This window comes from Nyctereutes procyonoides, unplaced genomic scaffold (genome assembly GCF_905146905.1).
Source record: "Nyctereutes procyonoides isolate TBG_1078 unplaced genomic scaffold, NYPRO_anot_genome, whole genome shotgun sequence".
Classification (NCBI taxonomy): domain Eukaryota; kingdom Metazoa; phylum Chordata; class Mammalia; order Carnivora; family Canidae; genus Nyctereutes; species Nyctereutes procyonoides.
Genome location: NW_026575022.1, coordinates 1,244,674 through 1,259,474, shown reverse-complemented (window position 1 = coordinate 1,259,474; position 14,801 = coordinate 1,244,674). Strand labels below are relative to the sequence as shown.

General features: G+C 35.4%; 1 non-coding gene across 1 annotated transcript; it reads left to right on the top strand.

Moving 5' to 3' along the window:
- The first annotated feature begins 472 nt into the window (after positions 1 to 472).
- LOC129521151 (U6 spliceosomal RNA) lies at positions 473 to 575 on the top strand. The gene has a single exon (XR_008666773.1). It is a non-coding gene; the product is annotated as a U6 spliceosomal RNA (small nuclear RNA).
- Positions 576 to 14,801: the final 14,226 nt, after the last annotated feature.

Below are 14,801 nucleotides of genomic sequence, written 5' to 3'. Positions count from 1 at the left end.
TAAATTTTGTTTGTTTTCTGTTGTCCTTGCTTATATACACATAGAAGACAAAATATTTTTACCTGAAATAGTTCCTTAAGAAAAAATAATTTCTTCTTTACCATTGGAGGTCTTTCAATAAAACTTCCAGCTGTTTTAAAATATGAAATAACAATTAATTATATCTTAGAGGTTTCATGGTGTGAATACTCCATTTTGATGTGAATTTGGAAATACAGTTCCCTTGTTAGTTGTAATGAGGCTATTCAAAAAGTCAGTATTTTAAAACATCATTGAAATATTGAAAATAGAAGTAAAATCCACCAATGAACTTGATATATTTTGAACTTTATATATTTTGACTAGTAAAATAGTTACTTCTAATAATTAATTGGCAGAATAATCCGAGATAAATAATAATATTCATCTACAAAAATATTGATTAAAATATTGTAGAGACAAAAATATCTGTTACAAAATTCAACATACCTGCTTGCTTCGGCAGCACATATACTAAAATTGGAACAATATAGAGAAGATTAGCATGGCCCCTGCGCAAGGATGACACGCAAATTCGTGAAGCATTCCATATTTAAAAAAAAAAATTCAACATACAAAAATGGCGAATAATTAAAGGCATATTTAAACAAAGGTTAATTTGCATTAAATACATTAAACCATGCAAGGTAATCCTTTATTTTATTTTATTTATTTGAAGAGAAAGAGAGCAAGAGAGCATGAGCAAGGACAGGATGAGGGGAGCAGAGAGGGAGAAGAGGACTTCCCCCCACTTAGCAGGGAGACTGACCTGGAAGCTCCATCCCAGGACTCTAGACTCATGACCTGAGCTGAAGGCAGACGCTTTGTTGACTGATACAATCAGGTGCCCCAAAAAGTAACCCTTTAATAACTTAATGAAAGCCTTGTACTTCTGATCAACATGGAGTTGTAGGACTAGCCTTATCCTCCCACAGGAAACAACTTAAAATAAGACACCATTATTGAAAAAACAAAAAATAAAAAACGTTTTTTAGGAAATGGAAATCAGGCAGCAAAGAACAGTAATCCCTGAAAGAGAGAAAATGAAACAAGTGAGCCCTACAATTATCCCAGCTTATTGTCAGGAAGGAATTTCCAGGTCACATGGCAAGGAAGGGGAAACTAGGCAGGGTCTGGCAAGCTCCCCGAGCTGAAGGACAAAGTTGAGAATCTAAGGAAGCCAAGGTGGCTATAGTTTCAGGGGCAGCATCCAGTAAAGGGGAGAGCCCCAGATAGCTTCACACTTCAACTAAATGATGAATACATGTACCTGAGAAAAATACCTGAGTCTCAGAAAGATTCATGTGAAAGGATTGGAGAGAATAACCCTTAAAACTCACACATGACTGAAAATTTTTTGTCTTCCCATTAACCATAATGGAGAAGACCTATCATTCATAAGAGTTCAGGTAAACTACTCAGGAAGCTATCACCTTCATAGCTGGACAAAATTACCCTGAGAATAATGACTGACTGCTGTGATCCTACCCAACAAATCTTTTATTTTTTTTTTTAAGATTTTACTTATTTTTCATGAGAGAGAGACAGAGACAGAGAGAGATAGAGACACAGGCAGAGGGAGAAGCAGGCTCCATGCATGGAGCCTGACGTGAGACTCGATCCTGGGTCTCCAGGATCATCCCTGGTGGAAGGCAGCGCTAAACCACTGAGCCACCTGGGCTGCCCTACCCAACAAATCTTAAAAAAAAAAAAAAAAAGCTTCAAAAGGATCAAATTGCTTCCAAGTGATTTAACTTCATCTCATAGCAGAGCTAAAGAACATGTTCAGGAAATGCATGTTTATGAATATATACACTCAATGATGTAAAATTCACACACAAAAATTACCAGATGAGAGAATAAGCAGAAAAATACAACCATAAGGAGAGTTAAAATCAATCCAGAAATACAATAGATAATAGTAGTAGTTGGCATGAACATTAAAATAATGTAATTCTATTCACATGTTTAAGAAGGCAAATGAAAGATGTATTTCACCTCCTCCTGTCTTGAATTTTTTCTTGCATTTTTGTTGTTATTTTTTCCCTTTTCCCCTCTTATATAATGTGCCCAACACCTCAGCCAATTTTAAACAGTATGAATATGGCAAGCCTTGGTGTAGTTTTGTGTTTCATGTGCTTTGAGGAGGTGGAATGGATTTTATTAAAGTACTAAAATAGGTGTGCCTGGGTGGCATCATCTGTTAAGCATCTGACTCTTGGTTTCGCTTAGGTCATGATGTCAGAGTTATGAGGATTGAGCCCCCTTGATCACTCAGTGGGGCGTCTGCTTGGGAGTTTCTCTCTCATTCTCCCTTGGCCCCTCCCACCACAATCTCTCTCTCAAATAAATAAATCTTTAAAAATAAAGTACTAAAATGAACTCAAAAGTGAGTAAAACTATTAAAATAAAACAAAGTTTCCAAAATACATGAAATGGAAACTGATAGAACTATAAAGAGAAATAGACAAATCTATAATTATAGCTAAAGATTTCAACAACTTTTTACAATAAAAAATACCTTTTAGGGATCCCTGGGTGGCGCAGCGGTTTAGCGCCTGCCTTTGGCCCAGGGCGCGATCCTGGAGACCCAGGATCGAATCCCACGTCAGGCTCCCGGTGCATGGAGCCTGCTTCTCCCTCTGCCTATGTTTCTGCCTCTCTCTCTCATTCTGTGTGACTATCATAAATAAAAATTTAAAAAAAAATACCTTTTAATGCTCCTTTCACAATAATTGTTATAATAAGCAGATAAAAACAGTAAGGATTTAGGACTAGAAAAACACCGTCAACTGGCATGACCTAATTGGCAGTTATAGAACACTTAACCCAACAATAGCAAAAAACATTATTTGAGTATATAAAAAACATTTACCATTATAGGCCATAATTATAAGCAGTAAAACAAGTCTCAATATTTTAAAAATAATGCAAGGCTTGCTGTCAGAAACAATGGAACTAACTTAGAAGTCAATAATAGGAAATAACTGGAAATTACCCAAATATTTGAAAACTAAATAACAGACTTTTAAATAATTTATGGATTGTAGAAAAAAATCAAAAGGGAAATGATTTTAAACTGCATTTTAAAAATTATTTTAAGTATTATTTTAAACTGAATTATTTTAAACTGAAAGAGAAATTATTTTAATCTGAAAGAAAACAAAAAGAAAAACACACAGCATATCAAAATTTGTCAAATACAGTATAAGTAGTGCTTAAGAGGAACTTTTTTTTTATAAAGATTTTACTTATTTTATTTTAGAGACAGGAGAGGAGCAGAGGATGAGGGAGAGAATCTCTAGCAGACTCCTTGCTGAGCAGCCTATTGGGGGTCTGGTCCCATGACCCCAGAGAACATGACCTGAGCAGAAACCAAGAGTCAGAGACTTAACCAACTGAGCCACTGAGGTGTCCCATGAGGAAACTTTATAGCAATTAATATAGACATATTAGAAAAGAAGAAAAGTTGCAAATCAATGACTTCAGCATCCACTTTAAAGAACTAGAAAAAGAAGGTGCCCTGAGATCCTCTCATTGAGAGACTCATGTAGGGCTCCATGCTCAACAGGGAATGTGATTCTCTTCTCCCTCTCCCTCTTCCTCTTCTCCCACTTGTATGCTCTCTCTCTTTCTAAAATAAATAAACAAATCTTGAAAGAACTAGCAAAAGAAAATCTACTTAGGTATAATGGAAACAAGAAAAAGGCAATGATAAAGATAAAAAAACAAATCATTAAAATAGAATACAGAAAAGAACAATATTGAACAATCCAACCCTAAAGCATTTCTTTTGTGAAGGTTATTGAAATTAAAAATATTCTAACTAAATTTATGAAGAAAAAAAGAAAAATACAAATAACCAATATCTAGAATGAGAGAGGTAGCATAACTAAACATTCTATTGATATTAAAAGAATGATATGGGAATATTATGAACCAATTAATGCCAATAAATTTGATAACTTAGAGGAAAAAGGCAAATTCCTTGTAAATACAACTATCGAAGATGATTCAAGAAGAAATAATGTAAAAAAAAAACCTCTGTATCTACTTAAAAATGAATTCATAGGTAAAAATACTACCATAAGAAAACTCCAGGTTTGAATGGTTTCACTGATACACTCTATGAAACATTGAATGAATGTTTTTTACATAAAGTCTCATCGAAAGTATAAAAGAAAGGAATTCTTTCCAATTCATTCTATGAGACCATATCACCACCTAATACCAAAACCAACTAAACACATAAAAAAGAAAGAGGTGTACAGAAAAATATTTCTCACAAACCAGATAGACGCTAATATTTTTAACAAAATTTAAGCAAATCAAATTGAACATTATAAAATGGTCATGATTCATTACCATCCAGAATTCACCCCAAAGATGCTGTTTAACATCTGAAAATCAATTAACGCAATTTGTCATATTGACAGACTATGTAATGAACATCATATGATCATCTATAGGTACAGAGAAAGTATTTAGTAAGTCCAAAATACACTAGTGATTAAAACATTCAGTAAACCAAGAATAAGATTCTTTCTCAACTTGATGAAGGAAATCAGTGGAAAGGCTGCAGCCAAACTTACAGTTAACAGCTAGAGATTGAATACTTCCCCAGGACATTAGAAAAGACAGAGAGAAGAAAAGAAAAGAAAGAAGAAGAGGAAGAAAGAAGGAAAGAAAGAAAAGGTGTCTGTTCTTATTACATCTACTCAAAATTATTCTAGAGGTTCCAATCAGTTGAGTAAGGAAAGCAAAGTAAAAGAATATCAAGATAGGAAAGGAATAAATAAAACTGTTTATTCCTGGTTGTTTATATAGTAAATCTCACAATATATGTGAAAAAGTTACTGTGGAGGCTGAAAAAAATAAGGCCATTCTACCGTAAGTTCAGCGTTAGCACAAGTACAGCCATCTCAGGCCCCTGGGAATAAGCGCTGAACTTACTTCAGTTACAAGAAAAAACAGCTTAACGCCCTAGAAAGCCCCATATTAGAATGAGAACAGAGCTCAATGCCCTTGAAAGCCCCATATCAGAATGTAAACAGAACTTGAAAAATTCCTCCCCCCCCCCTTCTGGAGGTCCCCTAGACTGTGGAGGCCGAGAAAAATTAAGGCCATCCCACCTAAAGTTTAGCATTAGCACAAGTACAGCCATCTTAGGCCCCTGTGAATAAGAGCTGAACTTTAAGGGGAAAAACTGCAGAATGTCCTCAATGTCCTCAGCAGGTAATCCCATATCAGAAAGATAACAGAGCCCACGCCCAAGGTAGAAAGTCCCATCTTAGAATTCTTCCATCCCTTCTGGAAATCCCCTAGACCAAACTATAAAAAACCCAGCTGTAACCCACTTCGGGGTCCAAGTCCTTGCTCCGCTGTGTCGGGTATGCTTGGACCCACGCTCGAGCTTGCTAATAAACCCTGGTGTGCTTGCATCTCGGTGACCCTGGTGTCAGCTGACCCTGGTGTCAGCTTCTCGGTGGTTCCTCAGATTCGCAATCTTGAGCACAACAGTTACTAGAACTAGTAAGTGAGTTTTAAAAATTTTGCAAGGCACATATTCAATATGAGAAAAATCAGTTGTGATGTCTGTGTGCTAAAAACAAATAGAAATTGAAATACTTTATTATTTACACTAGCAAGAACAAGAAGCACTTAGCAATAACCTTGACAAAATATATGTAAGATCTATACTTTGAGAATGACAAAACATTGTAAGAGAAATTAAATAAGACTTAAATGAACAGAAATATATATAGTGTTCATATACCAAATAACTATTGTTAGATGTCATTTCTCTCTATGAGGATGTAGACTTCAATGCAATCCCCATGAGCATCATAACAAAGTTTTCTAAAATGAATTCCAAAATTCATATGGAAAGGCACAGGAACTAGAATAGTCAAATAATACTGAAAAGAAAAATAAACCTGGAAGATTCACGTTTACCTGATTTCTACACTTAAAGCCATAATATCAAGGCCTTGTCATGTTGGCTACCAGATGAATATACAGATCAATGGGAGAGAATAGAGTTCAAAAATAGACTCAGAAATGTAGCCAGTTGATTTCAATAAAAGTACAAAATCAATTCAATGGATAAAGAATCAATAGTCTTTTTCAATATATGGTGCTGGAAAAATGACATTTATATGCAAAAAAAAAAAAAAAAAGAAGCTTCAATCTGTATCTCACACCCTGATTAACTCAAAATCAATCATAGACTTAAGTGTAAGACCTAGAACTAAAACAATTTTGGCAGAGAATATAGGAGAAAATATTTGAGATTTTTGGACTAGCCAAAGATTTCTTAGATACAGTACTGGGAAGTACAATACTGGGAAGTGTAATACTGACACAAAATTGACACAGGAGAGTGAGTAAAGGGATAGAAGTTTATTAAGTAAAGATACGGGAAAGCTCTCAGAAGTCCCCACGGGGCTGCCACTGGGGCCTTGTAGGGTGGGTCTTTTATTGAAAGCCAACCAAGGAATCTAAATCTTTTAACATTTCTATTGATAGCACCATTGAGTAAGGAGTAGTGATAACATCTTTAATGGCTTACTGCCTTTTTAGTGTTATAGATAATTCTCTGTGGGTCACAAGCAGCTGTTATAATAAGACCCACCTCTGGCACCTGGGACAGGATGGTCCGGTTTGTTTATCTCTGGTTTACTTTCATCTCTACATTTTGGGGATTTTTGTGAGCCTGATTCTGTGGCCCCCTACCTAGCCCTGCCTAACCCTCCTTTGTCCCTGACTTAATGATACCTTTGCCATATCCTCACCCCATTCATGGTTTTGTAGTTTTATTATGTATCAAAACTCATCAAAGCATACACTTCAAATATTTGTAGTTTATTGTATGTTAGTTATACCTCCAAAAACATTAACTCAGCTGGGTAATAATGTAATATTTTTTAAGAATTTTTTTTCTGTAAAGGAATATATCAAATCATGCACTCTCCTTCCTTGGGCAGCATCTATGAATCTTATGTTTCTGTCGTTGTTGTTTTCCGTTTGTTTTTAAATCTTCCACAATCAATGTTGACTCAAAATACAACTGATTGTCAAAATACAACTGATTGTCTAGTTTTCTATCCCTTAAAAGAATAGAAGCTGAAAGATCTATTAGAGGCCCACACAGTCATTTAAATGCTAATTGACATGAGACAGCCTGACCATGAAGAATTGGAAAGTTAACAAAATGTTCTAAATATGAACTATAATGAATGTTAATAATATTGGGTCTGAATTAACAATAAATTATTTAAAAGTCTGTCAGTCTGCATTTATCAACAATGGTTACAAATAGATTGCTTGGCCATGTGAAAAAATAAGCATCAAGATATCTGCAAGACTCATTTCCAGCAAAGATTGTCAGATAAATAAGGAATTACTCTAATATCACTGCACAATTTTTGGAAAGTTAAGTGTTGGCTATGGCTTTCAAATATATTTTAAATGATGTTCATTCTAAAGCCAAGCATGTTCTTTCTTTAGTAGAAAAAATAAACACTATTTAAGGAAACGATAGCTAAGATACAATTTACTTTGCATTTGTGCTTATTTAAAGAAAATTTATTAGTTTAGTGAGATGAAAAGTTTTGTTCTTTTTTAAATGATATTGTCATCAAAGTATTTAATGATCTTTTTTTTTTTTAATTTTTATTTATTTATTTATGATAGTCACAGAGAGAGAGAGAGAGGCAGAGACACAGGCAGAGGGAGAAGCAGGCTCCATGCACCGGGAGCCCGATGTGGGATTCGATGCCCGGTCTCCAGGATCGCGCCCCGGGCCAAAGGCAGGCGCCAAACCGCTGCGCCACCCAGGGATCCCGTATTTAATGATCTTGTGGAGTTTTATTTCCAAAGAACCTGTTGAGTATCAAAGAAAAAATATAAAGATAACTAAATTAAAAGAACATGAGTCAGAATTAATGAAAAATTAATAGAAGAGTAAATAGAATATATACATGGCCACATAATCTATAGAGGTTCCTCAAGATAGGGACAATTCTTATGCATCAAAGTATTTGCATAATCATGGGGCCTAGTCCATGGTGAATTCACTAAATATGGTGCTAAAGAAGCGAATTATAAAAATAACGTTTCAGAAGCCCTTGGGTGGCTCAGTTGGTTAGGTGACTGACTCATGATTTTGGGATCATGAGATCTAGTTCTGCATCAGGCTCCCAGCTCTCTCTGTCTCTCTTTCTCTTTTCCCTTCCCTCTGCCCCCACCTCTGCTCATGCTTTCTCTTTCTAAAAATAAATAAATGAATCTTTAAAAAGTACATTGTCTTGATTTTAATTTCAATATTTTCCAGTGATACAGTGTTTTTAGCTGAGCCAATCATAGCTCTTAAGGCATGAAACCATCCAAATAAACTTAAAGAGAAAAAAAAAATTTCTTTTGGTAGAATTACAGAACAAAAAGTAAATGATTGGGCTAGTAGTGCAATGTGTGGGTCAGAAGACCTTCAGAGGCAAAAACCTCAGCAGGAATTCAAAAATCCATATTGTATATGATTCTGTTGGCTTTGCTAACCCAAGGTCCAACATTCATCTTCTTAAAGGGATGCAGAAACAGTAACTTATTCTGAGAACACACAAAATGCATAATTTTACATGATTGGTTAAAAACTGTCTGCACTTTCTCCTTTCCAAATATGTAACTCAAAGAAATGAAAGCTTCATGTCCTCTTTTATCTCAAGACTCAAAAGACCTTTCCTTCTTGGAATGAAGCTCCCCTGTAAAGTCTATGTAAGGCAGACAGTGGGGTCATGACTTGAGTCATGTGCAAAATTTCAAGGAAAAGACTTATTGAAACTACCAGAAAAAAAAAAAGCCAAAAAAAGTAACACCTTCAGAAAATCACAAAATGTATGCTTTCTCAAACTCTTCTGAATATAAATCGTCTATTATTTAAAACAAAAAAAAAGTGGAAACATTAGCTTTTTCTGTCACACTATTTATTTATTTATTTTAAAGTGATCTCTCCACTAAAACAATCCTTTTCAAAAATAATTCACAACCGGGATGCCTGGGTGGCTCAGTGGTTGAGTGTCTGCCTTCGGGAGACACCAGAGAGTGATCCTAGAGTCCCTGGATCTAGTCCCATATCAGGCTCCCTGCAGCGAGCCTGCTGCTCCCTCTGCCTATGTCTCTGCCTCTCTCTGTGTCTTTCATGAATGAGTAAATAAAATCTTTAAAAAAGTAATAATAATTTACAATCATGCTACTAAATCCAGAGGAATTCAAAAAAATGTATTATTCATTAAGAAATATGGGGTAGAAAATTCTATGTCACTGTCAAAATGAGAAGCTTGTTTTTCAAAAACTTTGTCTTTTCTAAGGTTTGAATTTTTGTCTTTTAGATAGATAGTAAGTGTATATTCCTGAAAATTTAAAAAATAAGTTCCCTAAGGTTTTGAATTTACATAGAAATCGAGGTACATTATATGAATGGTACATTATATGTGTGTGTTTTGTCTAGATAAACGTCAAGGTCTAGGCAACCTGGTTGGAGTTTTGTGCATCTGTGCCAATGGCTGACTGAGTCTGCAGGCCAATTTTACCAGAAGATCTTAAACTTATTTTATTTGCCTATATTGCACTTCATCTTAATATTAAAATGAATTATCTGTAGGCTCTGCTTTAGGCAATGGCCTAAAGGCTCATATTTGACCGCCTCTCCCCAGATGACAAGTATATGCGGTTTAGAAATTACAAAAAACAGTGGAGAGCAACCCCTAACCTGACAGCAACTGAGGCGGATAATTTGGAATAGGGAATGCAGTCAGTGACATTATTCTGTGTGTGTGTGTGTGTGTGTGTTTATTTTACAATTTTTGCTAAGGAGAGGCCTCGTCTGTGCCATGCAAATTCCCTACAACTCTGAGGGGGAAACTTCAGTCTTTATGATTTGAAAACTAAAATATTTTAGTTTGAGGCAGTCCCACACACTGGAAAATGAGGCAGGAATCTTAGACACAAGAGAACCAAAATAGAGAATCTCAATTTTCCTGTAAGCTCTGCCCACGTTTCTGGGCTGTTCACTGAATTACATATTCACAGAATAGACTCTGAACAGCTCAGCCACAGCTAAAAGGATTGAGCTGATATTTTAATGAGTGCCATGAAATTGGCACTGTAGCTTTATTCCAACAAATGTGAATGTCTCATACCCCAAGCAACCCACTAAGGAAGAGTATAACAGGATGGGGGCACCTGGTGGCTCGGTCGGTTAAGCAGTTAACTCTTCATTTTGGCTCAGCTTATGAGATCAGGATGGTGAGACTAAACCCTGAGTTGGGCTCTGCACTCAGCAGGGAGTCTGCTTGAGATTCTCACTCTGCCCCTCCACCACTCTCCCACTAAAAAAAAAAAAAAAAGCCTTGAGACTGACTCCGTTATTGAGAAAATAACGAAAGGCCTGTCCCATAAGAAGAGGAAAAAGATAATCAGGAATAGAATGTAGATATTTAAAGAAGTGATGGCTGACAGGTTTTTAAATATAGTAAAGTACATGCATTTATACATGTAAGAAGTTCAATGAGACATAAGTGAGATAACAACAATCAAGATAAGGAACGTTGTCAATAAATCTGGCCTATAACTTTGCATTAACGTAACACTTTTATTTTACATTTTTAATTCCTGACTGTTCCTATGCAGATAGATAAATAGATAGATGACAGATAGGTCGGTAGGTAGACCGACAGATAGATGGAGATAGAAACCTTCTTTCTTTCTTGTTTTTTTTTTTTTTTCCCATTTTATTTTTAAGTTAACTCTACATCCAGTAAGGGGCTCAAACTCACAACCCGGAGATCAGGAATTGCATGCTCTACCAACTGAGCCAGCCAGGAGCCCTGAGATAGAAATTTTCAAAGAAAAAAATTTCTGGCAAAAGTTCAATAATTATATATGTCTCTACTGTATTTTCATATTAATAGCAATTTCTTTTGAACAGATTTCTCATTTGGGAGTTATTCTAATAATGTTCAATTATCTTCTGTTAAAAAGGAAGTCTTTATGTACTTTTTGAAATAATAATTAATCTTCGTCCATATAATTAACTATAGCTCTCATGTAAAAGAGAGAAATAAATTTACCATTGAAATTTTGCTTACTTTTTCTATAAGAAAAGCCATAAAAATATTTCATTTTTTCCAAAAAGAGTACAGGTCATTAGAACCACCTACCCATTATGTGATGTAGAACAAAGTGACACAAAACATAAATTATGCCTTTTTTTTTTTTTTTTTTTTGGTTTCTATCCTTTGAGAATTTAAACTGTTTTGAATCATTGTTCCTGATTCTCATCACTTTAGAAAATGCTTTGGACAAATAATTTTGCCACTTTCATTTATCGTTTTTTCCCTCACTTAGTTGCCCATTGTGGCACTCATTATTTTTTTAAACTCTTTTTTTTTTTTTAATTTTTAAACTTGGAGATAATTAGAGAGGCACATGTAGTTGCAAGAAATGACGCAACCAAATCTTGTGCACATTTTACACAATTTCTCAATGATAACATCTTGGGGTCTGTAGTACCATCTCACCTAGAATTTTGAGAGGGATAAAGGCAAAATCCAGAAGATCCCCAGGAGGTCCCTCATGGGGCCCTTTTACAGCCACACCCAATTTCCTCTTACCCACAACTTCTCCCTCCCTTTAACTCCTGGCCATGGTCTTCCATCTTCCTAATTTTAGCATTTGGAAAATTTTCTATAAATGGAATAATATCATTTTTAACTTTTTGGAATTTGCTATTCCCACTCGGTATAAGTCCACGTTGTTGTATGCATCAGTGGTTTGTACCTTTCTCTTGCGAAGTCATATTTCATGGTAAACTGTAACACAATTCATGTAATTATTCACTTGTTGAAGGATATCTGGGTGTTCCCAGTGTTTGACTCTTTTCACTAAAGTCCACAATAAAGTTCCACTCCATTTCCATTCTTTTTCTGATAGTTTTTATCATGAATGGGACTGAGTTTTGTAAACATCAATCGATCATGTGACTTGTTTTGACATTTTGTATTATATTGATTAAGCTTCAAATAATGAAACAATTTTTCATTCCTGAAATAAATACCACGGGTTGTGGTGTATGATGCTTTCTATTTACTGCTGAGTCCTATTTGCTTGTATTTCGGTAAGAATTTTTGCATCTATATTTGGATGGGTATGGCCTCTAGTATTAATAATTTTAGTTCTGTCTCAAGACAAAATTAATAAGTTTCTCTAATGATTACTCTGATTTCATTTCTAAGATTGATAATTTATGTCTTCTCTCTTTTTTGTCAGTTTCACTAGAGGTTTGTTTACTTTATGGATCTTTTGAAAAACTAGCTTTTTGTTTCACTGATTTTTCTCTATTGTCTTCTGTCTTCACTGCCATTGATTTCTGTCCTTTATTTCCTTTCTTCTCCCAGATTTGGGTTTATTTTATTCTTTCTCTAGTTTTTTGATGTGGAAGCTTCTACTATTGATTTGAGACTTTTACTCATTTCTAATAAATGCATTTAATGGTATAATTTGTCCTCTCAGCACTATTTTAGCTGTGTCCTGAAAATTCACTCAGTTCAATGCATTTTAGAAAATTTCTCTTGAGACTTCCTCTTTGAACCACACATTATGTGTAAGTGCCTAGTATCATCTTCCAAATTTTGAATTTATCTTAATTTTTTAAAAAGATTTTATTTATTTATTCATGAGAATACACAGAGAGGAGAGAGAGAGAGGCAGAGACACAGGCAGAGGGAGAAGCAGGCTCCATGCAGGGAGCCTGACGTGGGACTCGATCCCAGGTCTCCAGGATCACACCCTGAGCTGCAGGTGATGCTAAACCACTGAGCCACTGGGGCTGCCCAATTTATCTTAATTTTTGCATAGACTTTTGTTTTCTTTTTTCTTTCTTTCTTTCTTTCTTTCTTATAGTCACACACACAGAGAGAGAGAGAGAGGCAGAGACACAGGCAGAGGGAGAAGCAGGCTCCATGCACCGGGAGCCCGACGTGGGATTCGATCCCGGGTCTCCAGGATCGGGCCCTGGTCCAAAGGCAGGCGCCAAACCGCTCTGCCACCCAGGGATCCCTGCATAGACTTTTGTATGATACTATTGCAATAAAGAAACTGTGTGATTTCAAAATATACTGCGTCATCTCAAGTCTTTTAAAACTTTCAAGGTTTGTTTCATGTTCCAAGATAGAGCTTGCCCTAGGATATGTCTCATGGGCACTTGAAAAAGGTGTGTATTCTGGTGTCCTTGGGTGGAGCGTTCTATAAATGTCAATTACATCCCGCTGGTTGGTGGTGTTACTGAGGTTTTCCTATATCTTATGATACTCTGATCCATTTTTTCTATCACTTGTTGAAAGTCATGGTTGAAAGCCTTGAGGGTGTTAAATCAGCATATTCACTGGTCTTACGTTTCATCAACGTCACTTTGAATTAAGTTTAGAAAGCTTACTTCCTTTTTATGTCCCTTTACCCTACTCCATTTGTGATACAGTTTCCTGAGCTATCACCACTACTGAAATTTAGAACCAAAGGATGGTGCTATAATTTCTGCGTCCACCATCCAATATCAATTAGACAACTCAAGACAGAGAGCAAAATTTATTATATTTACCTATATTTTTGATTCTTGTGTTCTTTCTCCCTCCTGGTAGTCAGGATTCCTTCTTATATCACTCCTGTTTTAAGAAATTCTTTTAGCCCTTCTTTTAGGTAGTTCTGCTGATGACAAATTCTTTTGGTTTTCTTTCTACCTAACAATGTCTTAGTTTCCCCTTCATTCTTGAAGGATATTCTTACTGGATATAAGATCCTGTATTTACACGTATTTTCTTTCAACACTTGAAAAACACTTCCTTTTGGACTCCGTGGTTTTGGATAAGAAACTCCCTGTCATTTAAGTTAGATTTCCCCTATAGAGTGTTTCTCTCTTCCTGCTATTAAGATACATTCTTTGTCTTTAGTTTTGGAAGTTTGATTCGGTTGTATTTTGGTGTGGGTTTCTAAGCATTTATACTCAATGAGACTTGTTTATTTTCTTGAATCTCCTAGCTGATGTGTTTTGCCAGAGTTGATAGGTTTTCAGCCATTATTTCTTCAAGCGCTTTTTCAGTCTCATCCTTTTACATCTCCTTGTAGAACTCCAATGACAAGGATATTAGATTTCTGTTACACTCACACAGGTCCCTGAAGCTTTATTCATTTTGTTTTCATAGTCTGTTTTCTCTCTGTTGTTAAAACTGGATAATTTCTAATGTTCTTTTTTTTTTAATTCACTGATTCTTTCCTATGCTCCCCATAATCTACTGCTGAATCTATCCACTGAATTTTTTTATGTCTTATTTTTCAGTTCTGAAAGTCCTCTGATTCTTCTGTATATCTTGTGTTTCTATGCTGAAACTCTATTTTTTCATTTGTTTCAAGTGTGTTAACATGCTCATTGAAGCATTTTATGATGGATGCTTTAAAATATTTGTCATATTTCTAACATCTCTGTCTTTTTGCTGTTGACATCTTTTATTTGTCTTTTTGTTTTTCATTCAGTCTGATCTTCTTGGTTCCTGGTATACTGAATGATTTTTTATTAAAACTTGGACATTTTGCATATTATGTCATGGAGTTTTGAATTTTATTTAAGCCTTTTTTTTAGCTGGCTACTTCTGACTCTGTTCCAATAAGAACCAGAGTGTGGTCTCATTACTCTCAGGTAGGAGTAGAAGCCCAACTTACTCCATTGATCCTTGGAG